At 47.2% G+C, this 12,423-nt stretch overlaps 2 pseudogenes; one reads left to right on the plus strand and one right to left on the minus strand.

Moving 5' to 3' along the window:
• Positions 1 to 1,431: 1,431 nt before the first annotated feature.
• Positions 1,432 to 5,944, minus strand: LOC142860289 (golgin subfamily A member 5-like; annotated as a pseudogene).
• LOC142860288 (nuclear inhibitor of protein phosphatase 1 pseudogene) lies at positions 2,433 to 3,760 on the plus strand (annotated as a pseudogene).
• Positions 5,945 to 12,423: the final 6,479 nt, after the last annotated feature.

Genomic DNA, 12,423 nt, shown 5'->3' on the forward strand with positions numbered 1-12,423 from the left:
CCAGTCATCCTAAGCCATGTTTTCTGTTTTCATCTATTTCTTAATCAATTCAATTTATTTTTAAAATCCACTTCATTTTTCATCTAATTTTTTTTTAGATCTGTGTCTTTCTGAATACAGTTCTTTTGTGTGCATCTTTCTTTGATACATCTTTCTTTGAGGGCACTTCATTGGTATATCTAGGGATCTATATTTACCAAAATTTGGATGCCAGGAAAATGTTCTGCCATTTTTATGTTTCTAAAATAAGCAATCATTTCAAAACATCACCAATGCCTTTTTAATAACTTATGTTTTTTCCAGAATATTTCTAACCCGATGTTTTAGATGTTTTGATTACTTGGGGCTGCGGTTCTCAGAATTGTGGCTGAGCTATTGAAGACCAAGGAATTAAGAGGACATGCTAGCACAACAGCCTGAGCACTGACTGCCCTTGAGACAGCCTGTTCAAGTAACTGGTCTAGATGACACCCTTCCACTCAGCCACCACCCACAAACTGCCATGGGTCTAACGTGCATCAAAGACATTGGAGATGGAGGCAAAACCAAGGGTCAGTTCATGAGAGTAGATCACGAGATAACATGGTTGACCCTGGAAACTGATGTACAGTAGCCAAGGTTGTGGGAACTTACGGGAGGTTCATTAGGAGAGAATCAGCTATCTATTTAATGACAGCCTCTGAGAGACAGGATAGAGCTGGCTAATCTAGGAAACCAGGAAGCAGGAAACCGCGTAGAGGAAGCTGTCATGGTGTGGGGAGGAGAGGTGGACTGGAAAGGGCAGTGGAGTAGCGGTGCTGACATGCTTGACTGAAGGGTCAGGATGTCAGACAAATTAGAAAACCATCAACAAATGAATGAAGTGTGGGGGACGGTGAGATGGCCCAGTGGGCGAAGGTTTCTGCTATGTCGCCTGAGGACCTGAGCTCCAATCCCAGGGATCAGTGCTGGAAAGAGAAGACTGACTCCTGTAAGCTGTAGTCTGATCCCCACATGGGCTGTGGTGCATGGTCACCCACCCCACATCTACACACAAATACATTTATGCACTGTTAGTTTTTAAAGGGTCCATTTTAGGGTCTGAAGTGATGTCTTAGCAGTTAAAAGCACTGGCTTCTCTTTCAGAGAAACTGAGTTCTAGTCCCAGCACCCATGTGGTAGCTCACAACCATCTGTAACTCCAGTTTCAGGGCCTCCATTGCACTCTCTGTCTGAGAGAGCCTGAGGCATGGGTGTGGTCATCTGCATACATGCAGCAAACACTCATACACATAGTATTAAAATAAGTAAACAAATTTTTTGTTATTAAGGATTTTTTTATTAAAAGAAATCTATTTTTATTCTTTTTTTTTTGAGACAGGGTTTCTCTGTAGCTTTGGTGCCTGTCCTGGAACTAGCTCTTGTAGACCAGGCTGGCCTCGAACTCACAGAGATCCGCCTGCCTCTGCCTCCCGAGTGCTGGGATTAAAGGCGTGCGCCACCACCGCCCGGCCTTATTTTTATTCTTAAATACTATTAGTTTCCATAATCAGTGTCACCTAAAATATAGAAAGGTCTCTACAGAACAACCACTCCAGGTCTCCCCCCCACCTCTTTCTCTCTCTCTCTCTCTCTCTCTCTCTCTCTCTCTCTCTCTCTCTCTCTCTCTCTCTCTCTCTGCATATCTAGGGCAACTGTACTCAGAAAAAGCAGAGCTGAATTTGTCAAATTACTGCCTGCATTTAGAGACTCTCATGGAAATAAGGAAGAGTCAGAAACCAGAGTAATAACTTAAAATTAAAAGCATTCAACGATGAAACCATTTTGTGCACTATTCCGAGCAGTCTTAGGTGTTGGTCTTTCTGCAGATCCCAGCTCTGGACAGTGGCAGGCACCCTTGGGAACCAATGGCTCCGTTCACTTGCCGTAAGGTTGGTCATGGTGCATTTCCGGTGATTAAGTCAACAGGACAATCATGAACCAGAGGTGAAGCAAAGCTATATAGGTAATTACAAACTCTCGTGCAATGGGGCATCTTCGGAGAAAAATTCCCAGGCGGATACTAAACTGGTCAATGGAGCTAGCAGCTTTGCGTACCTTTCCATACATTCCTGCCAGATTAGTTTCTGTGTCATCAAAAAGAACAGGATCATTTTGCAGGCGTGTCCCTTCACCACTGTCAATTCCAGACACATTAATGGAGGATCCGCTGCTGAGCCCGGGGAAGGCAGAGTGCACCTGCATCTCCAGGCGCTCTAGCTGGAAGACTAAGGAGCTCTCTTCAGTGCTGAGGCTTCTATGGTCGGCTTCTGGATGAGTGTCTCTGTCAGCTGATGGAGTCATCTTTCTAGCTCTGACGGACTGCTATTGCTTAAAGTTTTGTTGGTAAGGTTCTTGCTTTGTACGTGCGTGTCTGCGTGCGCGCGCACAGGCTGCTGGGAGGCCGCCTCTTCCCTCTCGGCCTCCCAGTTTCCGGGCGTGCTTCGGGCCGCCAAACGGGAGAGGGAGATGCAAGATGGAGGCAGCAGCGAACTCAGGCTCGGGCCTCTGTCCGATGGCCCGACTTGGCAGGCATGCCCCCGCCTGGCTTGCATCTGGATGTAGTGAAAGGAGACAAGCTAATTGAGAAACTGATTATTGATGAGAAGTATTACTTATTTGGGAGAAACCCTGATTTGTCTGAGTCCACGCGGCACATGACGAGAATTTTCTTGGTAGATCTCAATAGCACTCGTGGCACTTTCTTGGGTCACTTTCGGGTGGAACCTCACAAGCCTCAAGAGATTCCCATTGATTCCGCGGTCTCATTCGACACATCCACAAGGCATACACTCTGCGAGAGAAGCCTCAGACATTGCCATCAGCTGTTAAGGGAGACGAGAAGATGGGTGAAGGGGATGATGAACTCAAGGGCTTGCGGGAATTTCCAGAAAAGGAGACTGAGCTTGATAACCTGACAGAGTTCAACACTGCCCACAGCAAACGGATTTCAGCTCTCACTACTGAGGAGGGAAATCTGGACATTCAGAGACCAAAGAGGAAGAGGAAGAACTCACAGGGGACTTTCAGTGAGGACGATGAAATTATCAACTCAGAGGATGTGGTTCCCTCTGTCGGAGCCTTCCAGAACATGGTGCAGACTGCAGTGGTTCCAGTCAAGAAGAAACGGATGGAGGGCTCTGGCTCTCTGGGCCTGAAGGAGACAGGAAGCAGGCGCATACAGAACTTTGCCTTCAGCGGAGGACTATGGGGGGGGATGTGCCCCCCACACATGGTGAAACAGGCTCCCAACCGCATGGCATCCATGGGACAGCACTCAGCGGTGGCTTGCCCATGCCATGCCCGAACCTTGCTCCTGATATGGACTTGACTCCTGTTGTGCCGTCGGCAGTGACCATAAACCCCACACCAAACCCTGCAGTCTATAACCCTGAAGCTGTCAGTGAACCCAGGAAGAAGAAATACGCAAAGGAGGCTTGGCCAGGCAAGAAGCCCACAGCTTCCTTATTGATTTGATATTTTTGGCTATGGAGTGGGTGGGATGGGTGGAGGCTGGCAAAGGGGCTAATGAACTAGGGAGGAAACTTTCTGTGTGTGCGGTATCGTCTTTCAGAAAGTCTCCTGGGCCTCTAATATGTAATATTGAGACTAGGGGTGGGGCTAAAGTACCAGTTAGAGACCTGAGTTAGAACCCCTAAGTGTGGAGAAAGGCTCCCCAGGCCCTAAGCAGACTGCCCTGGCTCGCTCGCTCTCTCTCTCTCTCTCTCTCTCCCTCCCTCCCTCCCTCCCTCCCTCCCTCCCTCCCTCCCTCCCTCCCTCCCTCTCTCTCTCTCTCTCTCTCTCTCTCTCTCTCTCTCTCTCTGCCTCCATCGCATCGCCTAGGGCCGTTTTCATGTGAAGTCACACACATTCAGGAGGAATCCAGAGCTATAGAATCTTGTGCTGCCCTCTTGTGGCATCAACTTTTGTGTGTGCCATGAGGCAGTTTCTTAAAAATATGACCAGTTAGGGTGGCTCACGTTGAACAGGAAAAGACTCTACTTTGCAAGGACCAGGTTCGTATCAGGAGGACATTGCCAAGCTGTCTGTTTGGAGGCTCCCCCTACCCCCATATACCCCCCCACCACCACCACCCAGTAGCACTGTCTGGTTATTCAGAGCTCCAGGCTAGACCTGGCTAACAGGAGACAAGGTAGGAACCATTGTATGAGCTTTGTACCGATTTGTACATCTGTGGAACAGGGCCTTTTCTGCTCCAAGTGTAGCTTTTTACCTGTAACCTTTATTACATTGTAAATGAATGGTAAGCTGGTTCCTTAGTTTTTGAATTTCTTCCTCTCGATCTTTAATTCTTCTGCATTGTATGGTGTTCTATGCAGATCTTCTTCCACCTAATGGAATCCCTGTTTCATCCGGTCCAGCTTGGTCTCCAGCTCTTGTTTAGAGGCTTTCTGCCTAGCTATCTGGTCTTGTGGATCTTCACTTGCCTCCATATCCTGCAACTCAGATCTCAACTGATGTATCTGGCCCATCCGCTTCTGGGTCTCCTCCTTTTGCATCTCCTTCTCACGTTGAAGTTCGAGCTCCATGCTGCCAGCAGTACTGCTATCCAGGCCTTCAAAACTGGAGCCTTCCTTTAAACTGGTTATCAATTTTTCTTTAGTCTGCAGTATTTGCGTAGCTTTCTGCTTGTAGTCAACTAATTCCTGCCTAGAAGACTCCAAGCCCGGCCTATGTAGCCTGACTTGCTGCTGGAGCTCATCAACCTTCTTCTTCTCCTCAGAGTACTTTCTTCCTGCCAGAGTAACGGCTTCTGCCAAATTCTGACGTTCCGCTTCCATTTTATTAAGGCGTGCAATGAACTCACTCTGCATCTGGTTGTAGCTCTCCTGCTTTCTTCAGAGTGGCATCGGCTTCATGCAGCCTCTCCTGAAGAGTTTGCAGAGCGTGGTTCTGTAGGCTACTGCCTTCACTGTGATCCTCCATTATTGGTGGCTTTTCACTCTGCAAGGTTTCCAGTGCGGGAACTCAGCACCTGCCAGCCTTCCACAGTCGCACCTTGAGCACAGCCAGCTGGAGTCCTTTGCAGCCACTGCTTCAGTAAGGTCATCAACTTGGGCTCATAGTTCCCGAGATATTTGATCACTTTTTGAATGGTCCACATTCCATTTTTCAACTCTTGCCCTTATCTTATTTAATTCTTCTTGAGTTTCTTTGGATCAATGAAGTAGTGAGGCCATTTCCTGGTTTAAAGGCTGGACTTCATTCCTGAGCAACTGATTCTCCAGGTGGAGATGAGACAATTCATGCAATCTGTTCCCATCGGTAGGTGCCGGGCTGTGCTCCGTGCTTTCCTTCGAGGATCCCTGGTGGCCTGCAGGTACAGAATCAGAACTGTTCCCTTCAGGACTTTGGCTCCCAGGATTCTCTTCAGTGGACTTTGTGATGGTTACACTTGTGTCCACAGAACTGATGCTTGAGGACTGAGAGCTTGGAAAGACGGGCACTTTGCCCTTCTCTTTCTTGATCTCCACTCTCCCCATCGGCTCCTTCTGGGAACTGTTAAGAAAATCAAACAGCAGCTCCTCATCAGGCTCTGACATTTTCCTTCGAACAAACTGTGATGAAGGCCTAGGGACAGATGCATGTTCAGTGGGATGGGAGGCCTTTCCGGATGGCCAGGATCCTTCTTTCACATTTGCTGCGCCAGCTATGACGGTGGCATTTTGATGCTGGATCTTCCCAGCAGCTGGGGAAATATCGTCAGTTTAGGTCCAGTCTGGTATGTTGAATCTGTGTTTTGCTGGCAAAGTTCCAGATAGTCAATATTTTTGCTATAAAAGATGTTACTGGTGTGGGGGCCAGCCCATGATAAGCTAAGTATGGATAGGTCACCCAAAGGAAGTTCTTTATTTCCAACCATTATCACCTGCCAGAGTAGTCAGCCCTCGATAAATTTAATAAGAGGCCCGAGTCTCAGTAGTTTACCCTGAAGCAATGCCTGGCTGCAAGAAGAACCACAAGCTGAGTTACCTGTCTCTTACCCAAGAACAGATCATTCAAAGGAAATGCCTGGCAATCCAAGCATGTAGATAGGAACACCTGCCAGTGTTCTTTCACCAGGACACCCTAGACAAATGTCAGCCAGTCAGGTGTCTTAAAACCTCAGAAACCCCTCACCCCCACCTTTCCTACTATAAAACGCTGTTCTAATTGAGCTCAGGGTGCTCTATTTATTCCAATACACTGGACATGCAGAGAGACTGAGCTTGCAAACTTGATTAAAATAAAGGCTCTTTGATTTTACATATGGTACTCGGTTTCCTTGTTGGCTTTTGCGGGCACTTCGTGGATTTGGGCATAACAGCTGGTATTTTCCTTTCTGAGAGCTGTTGCAGTCCCTTGATCAACTCAGTTTAAAAGATCTTGTGCCCTAATCTCAAGGTCCAAATCAGGAGCAGAAGGAGACGGAGCACGAGCAAGGAACTCAGGACCGCGAGGTGTGCACCCACACACTGAGACAATGGGGATGCTCTATCGGGAACTCACCAAGGCCAGCTGGCCTGGGTCTGAAAAAGCATGGGATTAATCCGGACTAGCTGAACATAGAGGACAATGAGGAATACTGAGAACTCAAGAACAATCGCAGTGGGTTTTTGATCCTACTGCACGTACTGGCTTTGGGGGAGCCTAGGCAGTTTGGATGCTCACCTTAGGAGACCTGGATAGAGGTGGGCGGTCCTTGGGCTTCCCACAGGTCAGGGAACCCTGATTGCTCTTCGAGCACATGAGGGAGGGGGACTTGATCGGGGGGAGGGGGAGGGAAATGGGAGGCGGTTGCGGGGAGGAGGCAGAAATCCTTAATAAATAAATAAATTTTAAAAAAAAGATCTTCTGCCCTTCCAGCAAGAATAGCAAACCAAGACATATGGTAGCAGGATAATCCTACTGAGGACCCCGAGTGACACCGCCATGGCCTTATCGCCTACCCAGGCCGCCAGAGGAGCAGGCTGCTCCTGGACCTGTTAAAAAGGGGTTTAATCTAAATTTGACTTGATTTTAAATTTATATCTCCAGTCCTGCAATATTGTTTCTTTAAAAAAATCAATCTATCAAACAAACAAACAAAAAACATCCATTTTCAGTTGATTATAAGGAACACCTCTAAATAACTGGTACATAATGTATAAAATCTTCTTAAATCTGTTTTCCTAAAAGAAATCAGGGGTTAATTATTGTTGTTAGATGCCTCAGTCTAACACAAATGATAAAATTAACTTTTGAGTTGCCTGCAATGCTCTATACTTACAATGAAAGCAAACAAATAGCAGTAAGCACACTGATAGAATATTCATGTATTGATCATGCGTTTGTTGGAAGAGCACTTCCAATCAGGAGACAGGAGGCTGGTGAAGCAAGCTGAGCTGGGGAGACAATGGAAGCAGACCCTGGCATCTTCAGTCTCTGGTTGGCTGGTGCTGCCCTGGCCTCACCCGAGGCTTTCCTATTGCAAAACCTGACACACCAGCACCCACCTCTCTTTCCCCTCAGACTACAGGCTGTGTACTGTCTAATCAGTGTGGCTAAAGGGAAGGCAGCTAAAGGGAAAGAGATAAATGGGAAATGGGGAGAAAAAAAATGAAAGAGCAAACAGCACAGGCAAGGACCCTGGAAGAAATGATCAGAGGCCAAAAAGGAGCTCAAGAGGGAAGAGAGGATGGAAGGGCTTTTCCTACACATGGAGAAGGTACAAGTAGAGAGGTCATGACTAGATCATAAAGACGGTGAAATTACAAGATGGTGACTTCTTCCTCATCCTCCTGACCTAAGACAAAAGCCTGGCAGCTTCAAAAAAGGCCTGATGGGCTTTTCCTCCTGCCAGTAGGACCCCACCACCACCTATGGACCAATCCAACAAGACAAAGCCAGACCAGAATGTGTTTTTCCCAGACTTATGGATCTATCAGCTGCACTGTCTTTGTTCAATCTGGACAGTCATAAAATGGGGGTGGAAGACCTTAAGAGCCCCCAGACATCAAGGAGAGACAGAACCTCAGCTTCCTGAGACCCCCTCTCCTCTGCTCAGGGTCTTTCCTTTCTTTCTGTCTTGCTCTGTATTGTGATTCCTCACCCCTAATAAAAGCCTTCGACAGGCTGACTCTGTTGCTGCGGTCTGCTGTGTCTGAGATCTCACTCCACCACCCTCCCTGCTGTGCTCCATAGTTTTCCTGACTTTAATATTTGACCTGGCAGTGAAAGGGAATCCCAGAAGGCCCCTCACCTACAATACAAGTAGAGGTGCTCAGGGTGAACTGGCCAGAGGGAGAGGGGCTTGTGCCCCAGGTAGGAGACAGAAGCAGTTGAGATTCCAGAAATAAGAATGTATAAATAAGAAATATAAAGCCTAGGAGAATGAGAGCAGACTGTCAGCAGCTCTCCTAAGCAGCTTAAGGATTAACTGTTAACAGTGGATTACTGTGCTTTACATCCCATAGCTCTATATACAAGGCCGAAGCATCTCTCTGCAAACTGAGAGCCTAACACCCCCCATCCCCAAACCCCCATCCATCTTTGATTAAAAAGGGATATGAGCTGAGTTAACTTTTAGGAGATAGATACACATGACCTCTGCATTGCACATTATCCCTGCTATGTGAAACTGGCAGCATCAAAGGGGAGAGCACAGGGCTTCAGTAAACACTACCTGGAAGTACCAAGGAAGACAATAGACTAAGTACAAACACTAGTTTAACTGAAAAGTGAAGACTGTAAAGTAAGGCAATCTGTATCTGAGTTTTACCTTGAGATTGTAAAAATTCCTTTGTTCAGACCTAATGCTTGATGGCCCTACTCTAAGAAGGTAGATTCAGAACAGCCTTTGGCACAGCCTTACAAAATCCATCTCTGGCATGGTCTCAGCTGGCTGATAAACTTTTTGTGCCCCATGGAGGTTTTTATTTTAATTTTTATTGTTTTTTCCTGGAATAAAGTTTGCTTCTGGATTATTACACTTTGGTGGTCTGTCTCCATCTTTGCGCACCTGTGTGGACCCAACATTTACAATCTCAGAGACTTGCCACCGTGTCAGAGCACTGAAGATCACACACAGGTTATTGTGAGGAGCTCACATCCTTGCTATGTGGCATCTTCTGAGTGGGGAGAAGACAAGAGGTCACAAATTCTTGTTTGAGTTCACTGATGATTACTAACTGAGTTCAATCAGTACTAATGATCTTGCTCTAAACTGCAAAGAGAAACTCTTCAAACTGATACCAGAAGGGGACCTATTTAGGTGGGAGGAACTGACCAGTGGGGGAAGAAAAACATACCAGGCATCCCTGCAAGCAAGAGGAAGGAAAACAGAAAATAACCATGAGGGCTGTGCAATGTCCTGGTCCTGGGATGTGTGTGACCTTCACCACATCCTTCCTGCATCCCCTCCTGTACTTAGTAACCCTTCCTGCAGGCTGTTGGGAAAGAAAAGGAGGCCACCATGTGGTTTAGTAGTCTGACAAAATGCTCACGTGAGTTCTTGCTATATCACTTGAGTGGTTCTCCATTCCTCCAAAACCAGGCTACCTTTAAAATCCAACTTTAAAGTTAAAAGAAGCAAAATTCATATAAAAAGACTTGTTTAACTGCAGACTTCTCTCCAATGAGACTGGCCAAGATATTCAGCATAGTGGAAACCTGCTTTAATTCTTTATTTTCCTCTTTCCCTTTGTTCTTTCCTTCTGTCCTTCCATTCCCTCCCTCCCTCCCTTCCTGTGTTGTGTTGTTCTGTGGCTGAGTCCTCTTCCTTGCCTATGGCTTTTAAGGCCTTCATGAAGTGCTAACCCACCACCCTCTTTCCATATGGAACTTTATTGTAGACCGTAGAAAGTGATAATGTATAGTGTTACATTATGTTCACTGGAAAAACTCATCAACAGATCAGTTAGCTTTGGGTAAATCTACATATATTTGCAACGTAATTGCGGAAACTCCAAGAAATGATTAGCAATCCAGGAGATGTAAACCTAGCCTTAAATGTTTTTTAAAACTTAAAAAGCTGAAAATGTGCAGCGTTGGGAAATGAGTCAGCAGGTGCACCTGTGGACCTGTGCACCCGGACACAAGTCTGGGTTTGCTGGATCAAGCAAGGTTCAACGCCTCAGGCACCATCTCCTACTGAGGACTGAGCAGCTCAGGAGCAGTGATGGAAAACACTAGAAGACAGCAGGATGTATGGGGCATCGCTTCAGTGAATCCAGGAGTGAGGCAAATGAAGCAGAACCCAAAGCTGTGATGTGACTCTCTTCCTGAAGTTGGTGGTGGAGAGAGACCTACATCCGGGTCCTGAGGGCCCCTCCCCGGCCCCTCCCTCCCTCCCTCTCCAGCCTCTGCTCTCTTGGTCTCTTCTCTCTGGACCTCTGCTGTAGCTGTCTCTGCTCTCCTCTGCCCCTCACCTCTGCTGTAGCTGTCTCTGCTCTCCTCTGCTCCGCCCCTCCCCTCTGCTGTAGCTGTCTCTGCTCCCCTCTGCTCCGCCCCTCCCCTCTGCTGTAGCTGTCTCGCTCCCCTCTGCCCTGCCCCTCCCCTCTGCTGTAGCTGTCTCTGCTCCCCTCTGCTCCGCCCCTCCCCTCTGCTGTAGCTGTCTCTGCCCTGCCCCCTCACTTCTTACACACTGGGTCAAGGTCCCCAGGTGCCGGCAGAGAGGGGAAGGGAGGAGAAGGGGGAAGGCGGAAGGGAGAAGAGAAAGGGAGGAAGTGTTTTCTTCTGTGCACAGATTCCTTTTAGCAAAGCAGCTGCGACACTTTCTGTGTCTGCGCTGATACCTTAAAGACAGCAATCTTTTTTTTTCTTTTATTGATTCTTCGTGGATTTCTCGTCACGGAGTCTGATCCCACTTATCTCTTCATTCTATTGCATCCTCCCTCTTCTGTTGCAACTTCCGCCCAAACCAAACCAAATGTAAATCATAAACCGAGCTGTTACGAAAAAAAATCCTAAGATTTTTGTGCTCCGCCCGCACACAAAAATCCAATTAAAACAGATTAAACCAACTTAAAACGCCCATGTTTTATTAAGTGCAGTGCTCTCAGATGGCCAAGAGCACGGCAGAGGTGACAGAAAAGTGAGAAGCACATGCAAGCCTGGGACCGCTGGGAGCTTAAATACCCTGTGGGAGTGGTCCTGACCCTCCCCCGGGGAGAAGTCAGGACCTGGAATGCTGGCATTTGGAGTCCAGACCAATGCAACTCCCAGGCCAGGGGGCTGGGATGGATGCCAGGGGTTGGGGTTATGCTCCAACTTAACACAAAATAACCAACGAGAGAGAGAGAGAGAGAGAGAGAGAGAGAGAGAGAGAGAGAGAGAGAGAGAGAGAGAGAGAGAGACTGAGACTCTTGTAATGGAAGCTGTAGTGTGGCCGTTGGGTCCCACAGTTTACCCATTACTCCATTCATCTTTACATTTAAGAGTCCATTACCATGAATCTGGCTCAGGGCCTCTGGCTTGTGCTACCCAATGGTAAAGGACTCTCACTGGGCCTCCTCTTGGATATCCTGTTACTGCCCTGTGTCATGGAGATCCTGCTGTGTTGATCTATAGGCTCATTCCTTCACATGCTCCAACACTTCCTAGATGAGGGGGATGTGAAGAGTCCAGTAATAGAATATAGAAACAAAGGGTCCAGGAATATAGACATATAAAGTTGGAAGCCCAAACACATTTTGGAAGGTTTTCCTATAATAATATAATTCCTATATAATAAAATAATTCCTATATAATAAAAACAATAAAGATGGCAGCCACTGTTAACCTTTAGCACACACTTCCTCTTTTAAGGGCAGACATCCTGGCAGCCACTGTGCACAGAGGTAAACTTTAACAATTGTCTCCTGCCTCCCAGCTTCCCAGCTAGGCAGGTACTGCGGACAAAGTTTAGCTTCTACCTCATGCCTCTATGGGACCCTCTGCTGTGTTCCCTTAATTTTTAACACTCCCCTATGCGACTCTACTCTCTGCCTTGCATTCTTTCAGGGACAGTGAAAGCAGCTGTGACAGCCATAGGCTTTCGCAACCATCCCAAGCTAACATTCTAATGTCCTTTAACTGAAAGTTGTAAAACTTAATAAGTAATGTGACTTTAAGCCTGAACTCAAGGCTGTAAAAGTTCTTTGATCCACACCTGGTGCCTGATTTTACCTTAAGAGGAGGCCAAAACCAGCCCCTATTGCCACAGTTCCAGAAGCCTGATCTCTGGCTGTGGTCACAGCTATAGCTGACAAGCTTTCTATGCCCCATGGTGATTTTTTTTTCTTTTTCTGGGATGAAGCTTGCATGTGGTTTAATAGAATTTGGAGATTGGTCCCTCCACCATTGTGTGATCCCAGGCCCAACAGATGTTGGGCTGGGTCAACTCATATCCCTGGATATGGGCCTGGGTGGTAGCTGGGTGGGCCA

Source organism: Microtus pennsylvanicus, chromosome 11, assembly GCF_037038515.1.
Source record: "Microtus pennsylvanicus isolate mMicPen1 chromosome 11, mMicPen1.hap1, whole genome shotgun sequence".
Classification (NCBI taxonomy): domain Eukaryota; kingdom Metazoa; phylum Chordata; class Mammalia; order Rodentia; family Cricetidae; genus Microtus; species Microtus pennsylvanicus.